We start from the raw sequence: 17,789 nt of genomic DNA, 5'->3' as shown, positions 1-17,789 counted from the left end.
TCATCCAATGGATTTAGAGATGGAAAATGCTATTCTTTTTCATGATGGTAATCTTTACATATAAAAACTTAATTAAATTTATAAAGAAAAGAGTTGTTTGATAATGCCCTATTAAAGAATGTGGGAATAATGCATATGGGATATCAGTTCTCCATTTATATTAAGTAGTAACAGTAGGTGATATATTTCAGAGTGTAATAAAACATGTTCATTGCTAAAATAAGACTTTCTTAACTCATACTATATGCAATATTCACCAAACTATTATTGTCAACAATTTTGACAAAGAAATTAAGACATGTTTAGAATTTGCCCAAGATAGCAAGTGTGAGAGTTGGTCATTAATACCAATGTTCTTCTACCAAAATATCCCTAAACACTGTAAACATGGGTAGTGTTCTTCTGAACTATGATGCAGACTTGAAATGTAACCCCAAACTCACATATCAGGAAAATAATTGTAGTTCTTAAAAATATTGTGGGGCAGACTATGAAATAAGATGGAATGCATAAAACACGAAACAAATTTCTGTGTTCAGTATCAGTTGTTTATCATACCTGTTATCCATGATGGCAGGCAGACTGGGAGATACAGTCATTGCTGCTGAAAAGACTATGTGTAGCATGAATAATAGAAACCCAGAGACAGATATTGGCATTTAAGCTGAAGATTAGAAACTCAAAGCAGCCAAGCCACCAGAGAGATCTTACCTCTACCAAAGCTGGAGAAATCTTGTCTTCAACATGGGTAGAGACTAAATGCTAGGTCTGAGACCCAGCTCCTTTCTTACATATCTCTCTAGTGCTGGAATTAAAGTCATGGAGCTTTGTTTATCTTTTATACTGATTCACTCTCATGTACCCTGGGTGGCCTTAAGGTCACAGAGATCCATCTGATTCTGTCTCCTGAGTCCTGGGATTAAAGTTGTGTACCACCACTGCCTGGCCTCTATGTCTGTGACTAGCTTCTCCTTCTTATCTCCAAGCAAGCTTTATTATATCATAAACAATATATCACCACAATTCATCCTTTTTGTCTAATACAAAAAAGAAGACTATAATTCAATAAGAAAAACCATGTACAATAAATACAATAACTATATACAATATATAGGCAATAAGTATATCAATAATATCTACTCAATTTGCATTTGACAAATACAGATAAAATATTTCATTATCTATCCTATCTTAGTGAGTCCAAAGTCTTGTAACTAATTTACTTTCTACTCTAATTTGCATTATCAAATTATCCTATATACTTTATAACTCTTTAGTGAGTTTCTCTTTTGCATCTGATAAACAAGAAAAACTGTAACTATAGCTATCTTGTCTCCAACTCCCTCAGAGATCTGAGAATGAAAAAATATTAACTGAGTAAGCAGGAAGTATTAGCAAGCAACTTCCAAAAAATGTGAGAAATGACAAAAATGGCTGGCTTCCTGGATAGTCACCCATGGTTCCTTTGCAATAATGGGGCATTCATCTTAGGCCTAAAAGCCTAGAATATTCAACAAACTTTTCTATGAAGCAGGATTTTTGAAAGACTGACACACCTTGTCTTGGTAAGTTTTTGCATTCACTTTCTTTTGTGTCTTACTTGTCCTATGTGAACAGCAAATTTTCCGCAATTGAGGCAAATGGTTTACTTTTGCCACAAAGAATGTAAATTCTATGTGAAATTTCTTTGATGTCCATCATCTTCTCTGAAGTAGTTTACTGATACCAGGCATTTTCATAAATAAAAAGAACCTATGTTATGAAAACATCTTAAATGCCATATTCTGTAGATCTCTTAAATGTTTTAAGATGACCTGTCTTCTAAAACATATCTTTTTTTGACCTTGATAACATTAACTAATGTGACTACAGATTCAATTATAATAGATAACTAACTACTACCTTGCATTTTCTTCTTATCCTACATAGTTGGTAATAATAAGTTCTAAGGACTAGAATTTTGCATTATATTGTTCAATGAACTGTATAGGTACAGTACATTAAACAAGATTAGAAACATGCACAGTATGTTTTAACCAATTGAATCTGAAATTTTTATAAATATACAAAATTTGGATACAATATAAAAAACCTAATCCAATGTAAAATATTTAAACCTACTAGTTGCTTTTTAAAGTACATCCAATAACCTACATTTTTATCTTATTATGTCTATATTCTCCTTTCTTTTCAGAGTAGATTCAATAATCTGCACTTTTATCCTAGCAGATCTGTATCTCACTTTTTTTTCCTTTTCAAAATAACACCTCTGAATTTAATCCCCTTGTTCAACTTTCTTCCTGAACATTAAACATAACAACTTGCAACCAATTCGCCTAAACAATGACAAATATTTATAGCAATGTGATAGAGCAAAACTACCTCTTGGGAATGTGAGCATCATGTTCTTTTATTTTTCTTATTGAAAACACATATTACAATGTTGAAGAAAGAATCACAACCTGAGAAATGACCAAATGACCTTTTCAACTCTGAAGAACAAAATTTTTCATATTTGAGTTGGTGAACATGGTGAAATATAGTCATGACTTCTACAAGTATTTAATAATATATACAGTAGACATTTTTGAACAAGTGTGCAGCTTGTAAAGATCTCAAATATCCAGAATTTCTTTTTGTTTTTTCTTTAATGTGATATTTACTTTTTACTTTCATAGCATAATATCAGTATTGGGGTCTCTGCTAACACTAGGGATGACATAGGGAAAGTCCACATGAGGCAAGAAGGAAATCTAGTTAACACAGCTCTGTAACTTTTGTGATTCAAACTATTGCAATATGACAGTAAGGGGCATGTTTTAAAATTATTTAAGTAAGTAAAATACGGAAATCAGTTCATGGTGGAACAAAATCTCCTGTGTACAACAAAACTTCCCAAAGTACATGTCACACAGCTTCTGTGATTATAGGTTGTACAGATAAGCTACAAGTGCTTACTGAATGGTATAGGGAAGAATCTGGTATAGTACTGATCATACAGATAGCATAGGCATTATCTGGACTATTATCAACCACCAGTACTGATTATGAGAGCTTGGGAGAGACCCTGACCACACAGTAAGGGAAAAGGTCACCTAGACTATTATATCCCATTCTACTTGTGGTAACATGCTATGGTCTTGCTAGAGAGATAGAGCAAGAATCACTACTAGGTACTTATGTCTGAAACTTCTGGAAGAAGAGTGGCTATATATCTTTTCACTTGAAAAGACAACGTGTTCAAACTCTATGGTTCTCCTAGTGCTATCCATGAGAGAAAAATAATTGTGCTCCCTCCAAATTACAACTTATCTATTTTCACTTTGCTGTCTCAAAACTCCCGTATATACCTACAAAGCATGTTCTTCAAATGTATGGCCTCTTTTTCCTTACATTAATTGTCGTTTCATGAATATGTACATGTGTATACATAAATATTCCTAAATAAACCTTGCTCAATCCATACAATGTAACAGGCAAACAAGTTTTAAGGCTGCCCATTTGATACTAGACAACAGATTGTTATGTGCTTCTCTGGAAAAGACTGCCTCTCCACTCTCTGCTTATAGTTCTTTGTATAAAGTGGTGGCACACACATTGGATTCATAACATAGCACTAACTGAATTAAACCAAGATCTTAAAGTTACTTCCTGCTGTCTGGGGGCAAGGGCATCTTCAAGGGATCATGAAAATAAAAAATTTGGGTTAATTGTCAAGTACTGGGAGAGGTAGCTGTATCATTTCCTGTCAAGTCTCTGCATAATGGAAAAACTCAGGTTTCATCTCAAGTGCTGGCAAAAGTAGTCTGTCAGGCTGGACCATCTCAGCTAGTCACCTCAAGATTGTTCTGAGCAGTTTGTCTTCCAAAAACAATCTTCAGTTGGTGTTTTTCAGCTTAGGGATGTTATCATAGTCCTGATGGAATTACCTTTGTGGGATCCCATCATTTTTTTAAGACTTCAAAGATTGAATTAGGAAAAATTATTCCTTTTCTTGGTAAATTGTTCTGGGTAGTTCTCCAGGCTTATTTGGATGCTTATTTACCAAAAGGTCTTTAAATTTCTCAAGATGGTTGGTTTTATTTTCCTGGAAAGACAAAATCAAAACTTTTACCCTCCCCTAATTTGGGGGAGGTTTTTAATCTAATCTTTATCAATTTTGATTTATAGTTTCTCCTGCAACTTGTTTTATCCAGAATGGTATATTTTCTTACAGTTGGCATTGTGTCCTTCAATTGCTCTGGGAAGGGGTTTCCTCTATGATGACAGGAAACAACTGAACCGAATTTAGCAGAGGAGCTGGGAGAAGTCCCCTCAAGGAGGTTCCCAACAGCAAAAGGTTTCCTTGAATGTATTTTGTTGATCTACATTTATTAGTTCAATGACTTCTTTGCCACACCTACTGAATAATCCAGAATGGTGGGGTGTTCTGGCTGGATTTTGCTTAGAAAAAGTATTGTTTCTAAGAACACCTTGTAGAGTCATCTGAGGCAAGCGACCTGCCTGCCAGACCCAGATCTGTGGCAACAGTGGGTCCCGAACACCAATCATCCACAAGCAGCCCCTAGAGGCAGCCCAGCATCCATCTGCCAGCCCAGGTAGGCCAGGAACTGTTTCCAGTTCCGGTTCCTCATAGCTGCTCAGAGTAATCTGACACAAGTGACCATACGGAGTTCAGCAGCAGGATCCGACATCCCGAGGCCTGGTAACAGCTCTGCCTCCAACTGCCCACCAGGTGCGACCTGGCACGCCCGGACATTGCCGACACCCGGGTAACAGTGACACCTCCATCCATGAGAAGAGAACCGACATCAGAGTATTGGATCTGTCTGCATCTACCAGAAGGGAACCGTGGTCCGACATGCACCAGAAGAACAAGAAACACTTGCTATACCCACCAGAAGTAAGGATGAGAAGAGGACAAGGTAAAACCACATCCAACAACAGAAAACCCAATATGACGCCACCGGAGACTAGGAACCATATACCAGGAAAAGCTCAACATCAAGATGCAGATGAACCAGAAGAGAATGACCTTAAAAACATCTTCAGGAAAATGATAGAGAACCTCAAAGAGGACATGAGAAAATCACTTAAAGAAATTGAAGACAAAACAAACTAAAAAATACAAGAAACAGTTCAAGACCTAAAAACTGAAATAGAGACAATAAAGAAAGCACAATCTGAGGGAATGCTGGAAATAGAAAAGCATAACCAAGAGAATACAAGAGATGGAAGAGAGAATCTCAGGAGTTGAAGACACACTAGTGGAAATAGATTCATCAACCAAAGAAAATCTCAAGTCCAACAAATCCCTAACACAAAATATCCAGAAAATATGGGATACTGTGAAAAGACTAAACCTAAGAATAATAGGTATAGAAGGTAAAGAAATCCAACTCAAAGGTGCAGAAAACATATTCAACAAAATCATAGAAGAAAATTTTCCCAACCTAAAGAAAGACATGCCAATGAAAATACAAGAAGCCTACAGAACATCAAATAGACTAGACCCCCCAAAAAAGGTCACCTCGCCACATAGTAATCAAAACACCAAGCATATACAACAAAGAGGAAATATTAAGAGCAGCAAAGGAAAAAGGTCAAGTAACCTATAAAGGCAAACCTATCAGAATCACCCTTGACTTTTCCTTGGAAACTCTGAAAGCCAGAAGGTCCTGGATCGATATTCTACCTACACTAAGAGACCATGGATGCCAGCCCAGACTACTATACCCAGAAAAGCTTTCAATCATTATAGACAAAGAAAACAAGGTGCCATCTTGGGGCTGTGGGTCCCCACAGCAGTTGATATGATAGTCAACATAAGTGACCTGAAAAACTCAACCAGGGAACACCTACAGCTGATAAACACCTTCAGCAAAGTGGCAGGATACAAGATTAACTCAAAAAAATCTGTAGCCCTGCTATATATGGATGACACAATGGTGGAGAAAGAAATCAGAGAAGCTTCACCCTTTACAATTGCCACAAACAACATAAAATACCTTGGAGTAACACTAACCAAAAAAGTGAAAGACCTGTACCATAAGAATTTTGAGTCTCTAAAGAAAGAAATTAAAGAAGATACCCGAAAATGGAAAGATCTCCCATGCTCTTGGATAGCTAGGATCAACATGGTACAAATGGCAATCTTGCCAAAAGCCATCTACAGATTCAATGCAATCCCCATCAAAATCCCAACACAATTCTTCACAGACCTTGAAAGAACAATTCTCAACTTTATATGGAGAAAAAAAAGGATAGCCAAATCATCCCTATACAATAAAGGAAATTCTGGAGGCATCACCATCCCTGACTTCAAGCTCTATTGCAGAGCTATAGTCCTGAAATCAGTGTGGTATTGGCACAAAAATAGACTGGTAGACCAATGGAATAGAATTGAAAACCCTGATATTTCCCCACACACCTATGAACACCTTATTTTTGACAAACAATCCAAATTTATAGGATGGAACAAAGAGAAATCTTCAACAAATGGTGCTGGCATAACTGGTTGCAAACATTTAGAAAACTGCAGTTAGATCCAAGCCTATTGCCTTGCACAAACCTTAAGTCAAAATGGATCAAAGATCTCAACATAAATCCGGCTACACTGAACCTATTAGAAGACAAAGTGGGAAATACCCTTGAATTAATCGGTACAGGAGACTGCTTCCTGAACATTACACCTGAACATGCACAGACACTGAGGTCAACAATTGATAAATGGGACCTCCTGAAACTGAGAAGCTTCTGTAAGGCTAAGGGCACAGTCAGCAAGACAAAATGGCAGCCCACAGACTGGGAAAAGATATTCACCAACCCCACATCTGACAGAGGGCTGATCTCCAAAATATACAAAGAACTCAAGAAGCTAGTCTCCAAAACAACAAATAATCCAATTAAAAAGTGGGGTACAGAACTGAATAGACAATTCTCAATAGAGGAATCTAAAATGGATGAAAGACACATAAGAAAGTGTTCAACATCCTTAGTCATTAGGGAAATGTAAATCAAAACAACTTTGAGATACCATCTTACTACTGTCAGAATGGCTAAAATCAAAAATACCAATGACAGTTTATGCTGGAGAGGAAGTGGAGAAAAAGGATCACTCCTCCAAAGTTGGTGGGAGTGCCAACTTGTACAGCCACTGTGGAAATCAGTATGGCGACTCCTCACGAAAATGGGAATGAGTCTACCACAAGATCCAGCAATTCCACTCCTAGGCATAAACCCAAAAGAAGCACATTCATATAACAAGGACATCTGTTCAACCATGTTCATAGCAGCATTATTTGTAATAGCCAGAAACTGGAAGCAACCCAGATGCCCCTCAACCAAAGAATGGATAGAGAAATTGTGGTACATTTACACAATTGAAAAAACAATGGAATCTTGAAATTTGCAGGAAAATGGATGGAACTCGAAGAAACCATTCTGAGTGAGGTAACCCAATCAAAAAAAGACAAACATGATATGTACTCACTCATATGTGGACCTGCTTTATGATACACAGTAGTGACCATGCTTTATCAGAGCTGTTTTTAATGATGTTGCTCAGAATGGTTTCCTCCCAGATGATGACTGAGAAACTAATTTAAAAAAAAAAATGGTGCCAAGTACCACAAGATCAACAGACCTGTGCTGTTTTCTGGGATTCTGTTTTTTGTTGTTGTTGTTGTTTGTTTGTTTGTTTGTTTTTTGTTTTTGTTTGTTTTTTGTTTTTTTAAATGGAGTGTGCTGGATGTCTCTACAATTTTGTTCAAAGGACTACAGAACCTGGAAAAGCTGTTGTTGCTATTGATGCATAACATATTGCCATTATTGTCTCTCTCTCTCTCTCTCTCTCTCTCTCTATATATATATATATATATAATATATATATATATATATATATATATATATATGCAAATTGAAACTCAAATATGTGATGAATCCAAGGTGTTTCAGTGAGTGCTCACCTGTGCATGCAAATTTGTTTTCATCTTTAGTAAGTAGTAAAGTTATATGCTTGCCAAAAAAAAAAAAATAAGCGACACACTGGAAGACAAATATCACAGGATTTCAATGTGTAACCTAGAAATGATGAACTTATGGGAACAGAGAGCAGAATTGTGGCTATTAGGCTTCAATGTGGGTCTTTTAACAATGGGGAAACGATTGGTTTAAGGATATAAAACTGCAGTTGGACAAGAGGCATGGACTCTGTGAAGTCTTGAGGTCTACTGAGAGCATGATAAATATGGTTGATAACAATATGCTATATTTTAAAAGTTGTGAGATAGTATACTTTAAGGGTTCTCAAAACAAAAATGATGAATGTGTGATATAACATGTTAATTGGTTTAATTTAGCCATGCCATTGTGAACATACTGTATTCTGTATCATAATTGTGCATGACTTTATTTATGAACTAAATAAATGAATGGAAAAAAAAGAACACCTTGTTTATGATCCCTTTTCAGGTGACCTTGTCTGCCACAATTAAAACAGTTGACATTTCAATTTTTCTTCAAACCTCTTGAAATCACCCTTCCTATCCATGCATCATCATGGTAATTAGCTTCAATATTAATTGTATTTCAGATACATTCCTCCAAAGGTGCTGACCTTGCCTTTAAAAGCCTAATTATCCTTTTTCATTGAGAATTTACATTTTCAAAAGCCAGAGATTCAATAATCTCAATCTGGTATCATTCTATTTAGTGCTGATGCTGTTAGACCCCCAAAAACTCAAGTATTCGGGGTCCCAGGCCACGTTCGCAGTCACCCCAATCACCAGGCGGATTCGAGAGCTTGCTGCAAACTGCACAAGGCTTTATTGTAATTTAACGAGCTAACCCCATGTTAGCTTGGGTCTTTCATCCACCAGCCATGGCGGACGGCTAGAAAAGATGGCTCCTTGGGTCTCCCAAAAGATCTTATAGGGCAGCGTAAGGGGAGTGTCTAGGGGTATGCACAGGCTTACGCACAGGCTCACGATTGGTGTGCTTCCAGGCTTGGAGGGCTTGCCCTGTGTTGATTGGTCAACTGGTTATTATGGCCCATAGTCCCTCCCAGCGTGGTTGCTATGCTCTCTACGTCATTGTCATGCGCTTGTCTGTAAAGCACACCCAGGGTCGTAAAGCATAGCGCCACCAGCTAACTTCTGATTGGTTCCTTGTCACAAGACAGGCATCTGACCTCTAAGTGACTAAGGTTCCTTGTCACGAGACAGGCATCTGACCTCTACATGACCAAGGCAGGTTTATGGCAAGCACGTGTTCGGCTGTTATGGCTGCCAAAAGGAAGCTGGTTGCTTCAATGCCAATCTTTGTAAGAAATCCATGAAGGCTTCCTTTAGGCCCTGTGTAACTTTAGTAAATGTGTCAATTTTCTTTTCTGCTTCTCCAATTCTGAACCAAGCATTCAAAGCTGCTGTATGGCATAAAGCCAGGGTGTTCATCATATATAGATTGCCTTTCTATAGTAGCATAATCCCCTTCTCCAAGAAGTTGATGTTGGGAGATGCCCATCCTCTAGCTTTACATCATAATTCAATAGTCTTAACCTCTTCTCTGAACAAGGTACCACATTGTAATTGTGGACTGGACTCTAAGATAGCATTAACCAAGTGTATTCAATTTTTATAAATAATTCTACAACAAACTGACCACAAGTTCTACTGTTAGACCCCCGAAAACTCAAGTATCCGGGGTCACAGGCCACATTTGCGGTCACCCCAATCACCAGGTGGATTCGAGAGCTTGCTGCAAACTGCACGAGGCTTTATTGTAATTTAACGAGCTAACCCCATGTTAGCTCGGGTCTTTCACCCACCCGCCATGGCGGACAGCTAGAAAAAGACGGCTTGAAGCTGCTGCACACAGATCTTATAGGGCAGCGTAAGGGGAGTGTCTAGGGGTACGCACAGGCTCACGATTGGTGTGCTTCTGTTAGACCCCCGAAAACTCAAGTATCCGGGGTCTCAGGCCAGGTTTGTGGTCACCCCAATCACCAGGCGGATTTGAGAGCTTGCTGCAAACTGCACGAGGCTTTATTGTAATTTAACGAGCTAACCCCATGTTAGCTCGGGTCTTTCACCCACCCGCCATGGCGGACGGCTAGAAAAGACGGCTCCTTGGGTCTCCCAAAAGATCTTATAGGGCAGCGTAAGGGGAGTGTCTAGGGGTATGCACAGGCTTACGCACAGGCTCACGATTGGTGTGCTTCCAGGCTTGAAGGGCTTGCCCTGTGTTGATTGGTCAACTGGTTGTTATGGCCCATAGGCCCTCCCAGGGTGGTTGCTATGCTCTCTACGTCATTGCTGTGTGCTTGTCTGTAAAGCACACCCAGGGTCGTAAAGCATAGCGCCACCAGCTAACTTCTGATTGGTTCCTTGTCACGAGGCAGGCATCTGACTTTCTAGTGACTAACTTCTGATGGGTTCCTTGTCACACGACAGGCATCTGACCTCTAAGTGACCAAGGCAGGTTTATGGCAAGCACGTGTTCGGCAGTTATGGCTGCCGAAAGGGAAGCCAGTTCCTTCACTACATACGCTTCACAAATGATGAATGCATACCATATGAGGCTACCACTTCCTAGAGGCTCTTCAAATCTACCATTGGCACAGACATCCAATTAGCTCTTATAAAATCTTTATAATTTGGAAATTCCTGTAAGGTTACTGGATATATTAAAGTTGGTTGTCTTAAAATCCTAGGCTGAGCCGGGTGTTGGTGGCACACACATTTAATCCCAACACTCGGGAGGCAGAGGCAGGAGGATCTCTCTGAGTTTGAGGCCAGCCTGGTCTCCAGAGCGAGTGCCAGGAAAGGCTCCAAAGCTACTCAGAGAAACCCTGTCTTGAAAAACCAAAAAGAATAAAAGAAAAGAAAAACTTAGACTGTTCCTCTCTATCCTTATACTGCAATGATGAACTCAGTTCTCCCTTAAATTCCTTGTCTGTTTTTTTGAAGGCCTGCAACTAGGTACTTATATCAAACGGCTTTTTATATAGATAAACCAAGAATTACCAAATTGACAAGAAAGATTATCTAAATGATAAGTAACAGTATTTTAATCCCAGTCAAGTTAACAATTCATTTAAATCTCTCTCTTTTAAATAATTCCTTCCTTTAAGAATCCCCAATTGTCTTACTGTGGGGGACCAAAGTCTTTCCACTATGGAATATTTTGAGATCCGGCCTTTGGTTTCACTAAACATGGAGCACCAGAAAGATCCGGACCACTATTGTATTGTTAATGCCAGTAAGGCTACTACTGTTTACCATAGCCTCAGGGTAATATGCCTCTTATTTGCATCTGTATGTGCCTAAGCATCTGAATAGGCCCTCACCTGGGCAGAGGAGCTAGAGGTGTGTGATGGAAGGTTAGGAGTTAAGAGGGGAGCAGTCAGAGCAGCGAAATTTCAGACCCCAAGCAGCATTGATTTTGTTCCATTCCACAGGAACACTGGGCAAGCGAACTAATCTGAAGATATTGATTGTGCCAAATTGTCCACTGTGCTTGTAGTTCTGACATTCATTTTCAGTGATATTGAGCTGAGTGTCCAGCTGGTCTAAAAGAGTCTCTGTGCATTCCTCACACAGTAGGTGATCTACATCTGTCTGACCGACATGATGTCAAAAAAGTCTCCAGTGACCTTGAGTCTTCGGCTGATATTCTCCATGGTGCCACCATCAGATGCCTCCCCCATCAGAGTGAAGCTATTAGCACTTTCTGTAGACATCATCCTGGCTGGGGGAATGAATCTTCGAGAGACACCATCCTGGTGAGTTTCAATAAACAGATCCTCTCCCGAGTTAGCCTCTTCCTCCTGGGTCTCTCCTGGTTTCCCCTGAGGTGTGGTAAGTAATGGAGCTGTAAGTTCCTGGATGGTGACCAGGTCCATGATCTTGAAGCTCGTGTCCAGCTTCAGAGACTGGCTGCAGCGCTGGCACAGGAAGCTCACCTGCATGGTGCTGCTGGATGCCTTAGACCCCTCCATGCCTCAGGACCCCAGAGCCTGCTGCCCAGGCTCGCTCTGCTGCATGGTGGCCTCGATTCCGCCCCAGAGCCACACCTCCAGAGTTCCCATCCTCCGGTCTTCAGCTACTTCCTGGTGGGCTAGTGGCTGCTCCTATTCCATAAAAACCCAGTTTAACTCTGAGGAGCAATGGACGAAAGCACTCAAGATCATGCTGACGTCTTTAAGATTTTACGTTTGTTTGGTTTGCAAAGATGCTTTAAATTAAATCTGGGTAATATTAAACCACATGTTTACAATACCAAAAGAGACAAAAGCCACTTTACTTTAAAATATCGTATGACAGATAGTTTCCAGAGGTACAAAACACCGTGTACAGCAAACAGCCCTTGCCATAGTTCTGACTCAACCCCATGCTTTCCTTTCCTTCTTTCCCCTGAAAACAAATAATTTAAATTTGCTTTTTTTTTTTAAGTTAGTTGAATTGACGTTGATGTGCTTTCAATGGATTTTATCTCTCTCAACTTCCTTCACTTAAAATCAGAAACAGAAGAGTTCTGAGATGACGTTAGTGAGCACAGTGGGGTGGTGTGGGAAAGGACACAATGTCAGAGGCTGGAAGTCTAACTCTTTCCTCGCACAGTTCCAGCATTGAATGACTACGCTGTTATTTGTTAGAATTACAAAAACGGTGTTTGATACTGTTTAAGGCATGGAGAGATTTAATTATTTGTAATAAAGGATTTGCTATGGTCTGTTAAAAAAGAAAGTACGGATTCTTAGCTTCATGGTATAAAATTTGTAAAAATAATAAAACCTAAGTCAAATTATAAAACTCAGTCTATAGTTCACTTAAATGTTTTGTACACAGGTATTTAGACAAACCTTTATACTTTAAAAGACTACAGAATGTTGGTGACACTTTAACCATTAGCCAGGTTACATTTAAAAACAAAAAACAAACAAACAAAAAAACCTTTTTATTGCTTCTTTGGCAATTTCACATCATACACCCCAATCAGACTCATTTTACAGCCCCTCCATATCTACACTTTACCCTTATAGCCTCTCCTTGCCATATATATATATATATATATATATATATATGTATGTATGTATCTCCAATAAAAACGAAAACACTTTGCTCCTCCATCCTTTCCCACCTCTCCTTTACATACTCATTTGTTTTAATGGCATTGAGAGCTGCAGTGTGTCACACAGTATACCCTTTTATCCAAATAGCTTTATTGCAAATGTTCATTGCAATGAGAATGAGTTGTTGGTCTGGTTCAAAGTATCTGGCTTATGGTACACCATCAATACTAGATTCTCACTGAAACTCCTCTTGGAAGTCATGGAGATCCTGTGGCTATGGCTGTGTGGGACCAGTCCCCTCACATACCCCAGCAGGTCATAAGTGGAGTAGATCTTGGGGTGGGCCAACTCAACACCCTGGATGTGGGCCTGGCTGGATGTTACCTGAGTTGGTCAGTCCAAGACTCTTCAAGACAACTCCTCTTAGGTAAGAAGCAGAGCCAACTCTCCTGTACCCAGGTCAACAGTGCCAGTATTCCCATGCCCATGGTGAGAGGTGGACTAGCTCTCCCTCCCCAATGTGTGGCAAGTTCTCCCTTGCCTATGCCACCCAGGATGGGACAGGGACAGGTCTTCCAAGGTCAGTGAAGAGCAGGACCAGTTCAGCACAGTCCTTGGACTTAAACACACATGTTTTGCATGGCCCCAGTGGTCCAAGGGGCCAGGCTCATATATATAATGATCTGTTTATGGGAATCTTGGCAATATTAATATCCATATTAATAATGAATGACTGAACCACTGGCAAGATACAGAATGTTGCAGATGTACCATGTGGGACTGAGTACCCCATGTTCACTTATTCTTTGCATTTTGACTAGTTAAAGATACATTTGTAATGTGAGGTTTTCTGGCCCATTTCCACAGCTGCCTTGCTTCAAAGAAACACAGAAGAGTTACATTAATTATGAAACTGTTGGCCGATGACTAGGGTTTCTTATTGGCTAGCTCTGAGTTAATTATTAACCCAAAGTACTAATTCACATATTTCCACGTGGCCTTCTCTTACCAGAGAAAGAAACCAGACCTATTACTCCTCTCTCATCCTACATGGTGACTGATTCTGCCTACATTTCCCAGAATTCTCCTCTTCTCCTAGTCCCACCTATCTTGCTTCCCTATTGGCCAATAGTGCTTTATTCATCAACCCATAAGACAAACATACAGAAGACATCCCTATCATCTCCTCTTTTCTAATTAAAGGAAGGTTTTAACTTTAACATAGTCAAATTATATATAACAAACAGTTATCAAGTAAAAACTATAGTTACTATAGTCCATTAACATTTAGCAAGATTTAAAGAAAATATTCCATCATCTATCCTATCTTTGTGAATCTAAAGTCTTATATGTAACTTATCTTTAATCCTAAGGGAAACTATAACCATAACTATCTGTCTTCAATTTCATCAAAGATCACAGAAGGATAGTATATAAACTGTAGAATTGACAGAAACAACTCACTGCCTTGACAATAATCCAAAGTTCTTCTGTAAATTGATGCATCCATCTTTGGCCCATAGGCCACAGTGTGTCTGGCAGACACCACAGCAAAAGTAGGAAATTTGAAACTGTCCACCTGTATTAGCAGTTTGTCAGTCATTTTTCTCTGTGTCCTGCAGAATGTATGGCAGACACCTCCATGAAACAGGAACCCCTCAGGACTGTCTTGTTTCACAAATTCAGTAGTCACTTTTCTGTGGGTCTTGCATGTCTAGTTCATACAGCATACCAATAGTCCACACAAGAGCAGTTTCTTGCTCAAATGGCTGGTCTTGCCACATTGAAAGCAACCTCCAAAACAAGTTTCTTGTATGCCCATCTTCCTCTCAGATGTAATTGATGTGGCAAGGAGCAGTTGTGCCTTATTGTCATAAAAAAAAAAAACCCTAAACCATTTTAAATGCCATATTCTGTAGATCTTTGAAATGTTTAAAGAATGACTATGCATTTGAAATATATCTCTATATATCTAGACAACCTAACTAACTTAAATAAAAGTTTTGACTATTATAGGTAACTATCTATAATGTGTACTTAATTATACATTACATTTTTAAATGAGCTATGTAATCACAATACCTAAACAAGAGGAGAAATATACATATCACAAAATTGATATTAAATTTGTATCAATAAGCCAAAATATCAATATAAAGTATGCATTTCTATACCTCTAGAAAGGTATAGAAAAAGATTGGTTGTGATCATTAATCATTTATAACCAACCCCATATAAATGAAAACAAATATTTAAACAATATTTGGTATTTTTGGCATCGTTCTCTCCAAACTAATTCTTGTTGTTTGGAGGTACTGTTAATATCTTGGGGATCCTAAGAAGACCCAGAAGTCCTGGCTGTAGTGGTCTGTGACTGCATCATCTCAGTTGTTTTTGGATGCTGGATCACCTGGGCCACTGCTTCGGGAGGTCTTGCTTGATCAAACCATATTAGTATGGAAAGAATCCACAGCTTTTCATTTTCTGTGCAAACAAACATAGAGCCTCTTTTCCAAAGTAACATGTCCTTATATTTGAATTCTGAAGTCAAAGCATTTTTAAAAACTATAAATTGGATTAATCAAGTATATTTTCGCAGTTGTTCTTTTCTTACCAATTGAACAACTCAAAGACAACACAATAGCATACAGTATCCAGACTCTCTGAGTATTTTTTATCTTTACATGGCTTTTTCATTACTTTATATTTTTTTTATTTTTACTATTTTCCTTTCATGAGACATGGTTTCTCTGGGTACTTTTTCCTGTCCTGGAATTCACTCTGTATATGAGGCTGGCCTTGAAATCACAGAAATCTGCTTGCCTCTGCCTCCGAAATGCTGGGATTAAAGGCACGTGCCACGACACCCAGCTACTCTGTCTTTTTTTTTTTTTCCAAGCCTACGTATATTTTTACACACAGTATAAACCTGTTAGAGGTTTTACTTTGTCTGAATCTGTCTTTACTGTAAATCTTTATCTGTAAATTTTCTGGCCATGAGTCTTTTATCTGCTAAACAGCATTGCTAAAATTAAAGCCACAGCTATTTTAGCTGCTGTCTTTCCAAGATGGTGGGGTACGTTTATCACCTGCTCTGAGAGATGTGCTCACCACCTTGCTCTATGCTGCCCTCAAGCTGCATGCAGCTGGCTTAGAGATGTGGTCATTGCCACTGCCTGCTGCTCATACTTCACCATTCAGTTGTTAGCAGGGTCTCTGTCAGTTTGGAGGTCTGGTTAATCTATGGGGCCTCTGGTAGTGGATCAGTATTTATCCCTAGTACATTAATGGACTTTGGGAGCCCACTCCACAGAGAGGGATGCTCTCTTAGCCTAGACACACCAGGGAGGTGTGTTCAAAATGATAGGACAGACATTGAAGAGCCCCCATGGAAGGGCTCACCCTCCCTGCAGAGCAGAAAGAATATGGATAGGGTGTCAGAGGGGGCAGGGGAGGAGGGGAGGGAGAGGGAACTGGGATTGGCAGGTAAAACAAGCTTGTTTCTAGTTTAAATAAAAAAATTTTACAAGAGTCCTGCGGTTTTTTTGCCACTTATGGTGAATCAGGAAACTTCCCTTAAAGGAACAGAGAGTTTCTGCTTGTCTCTAGCAAATCAAACCACCTGAGAAAATTCTGCTACCAAGAAGCTGTGCTAGACTTTCTTCTTTTTTTTAAATCCCTTTTTAAGCTTTTGTCAAATTTTAAGTGGAAGTTCATGCCCCAAGTCTGGGTACCATTTTGTAATGTGAGGTTTTCTGGCCTGTTTCCACAGCTGCCTTTCCCCAAGGAAGCACAAGAGACTTATATTAATTATAAAGCTGTTGACCTGTGACTAGGATTTCTTATTAGATAGATCTGACCTAATTGTTGACCCATAACTACAAATCCATGTATTCCCACATGGCCTTCTCTTGCTGGAGAAAGAGTCCAGACCTGTTACTCCTCTCTCATTCTACATGGTGACTGACTCTGCCTATATTTCCCAGAATCCTCCTCATCTCCTAGTCCCACTATCTTGCTTCCCTACTGGCTACAGGTGCTTTATTCATCAACCAAAAAAACAAACATATACAGATGACATCCCTATCATATATTCATATACCTAAGGCAAAGGAGAAACAGTCATAGATGGGATGGAAAGATTATAAGAGCCAAAGGACAAGGATGCCAGTATAGGACAGTGCCTTCCATATATGAGAGGGAAGCTGTACACATCAAATGTCAATATTTTACTCACCTAAACAATACATACTTATTAGTGATGATGACAGCTGCCATGCTAACATTAAGTGGGGAAATTCTGTAAGGTCCCACCCCTTAATGATGAACTTTAGGCAATCAGTGGCTGCTGAGAGGGGGAAATCAATTTGCTCTAGTTATGAGCTCTCATTACAAACTATAGTGGTCAACTCTAAACACATATGCACATGAGTTAGACTCAGCAGATTATATGTACACACACAAACACACACATACAAAACAACAATAAAGAAGAGGTCATGAATTTGAGGAGTGATTAGGGGTCTGGGGTGAGATGGAATTGGGAAGGCAAGGAATGGAAGCAATATAAATATAGTACTAATGTCTGAAATACTCAAAAACTTTAAATTAAAAAACAGTAGTACATACTTTTATATAATTCTTTGTGCTCAGAATTCAAAGCCTTGGAAATGATAACTTAGCCTCATCAATCATTAACAGCTTATCATAATTATAT

At 39.1% G+C, this 17,789-nt stretch overlaps 2 pseudogenes; one reads left to right on the top strand and one right to left on the bottom strand.

Annotated features, from left to right (window-relative positions):
• LOC100759068 overlaps nt 1-4,776 on the top strand; it is a 73,083-nt pseudogene extending 68,307 nt beyond the window's left edge.
• Nucleotides 4,777-11,381: 6,605 nt separating this feature from the next.
• Nucleotides 11,382-12,007, bottom strand: LOC107978520 (annotated as a pseudogene).
• Nucleotides 12,008-17,789: the final 5,782 nt, after the last annotated feature.

The sequence above is a fragment of the Cricetulus griseus genome, chromosome 2 (genome assembly GCF_003668045.3).
Source record: "Cricetulus griseus strain 17A/GY chromosome 2, alternate assembly CriGri-PICRH-1.0, whole genome shotgun sequence".
NCBI lineage: Eukaryota > Metazoa > Chordata > Mammalia > Rodentia > Cricetidae > Cricetulus > Cricetulus griseus.
This window is presented reverse-complemented; position numbering and strand designations above follow the sequence as displayed.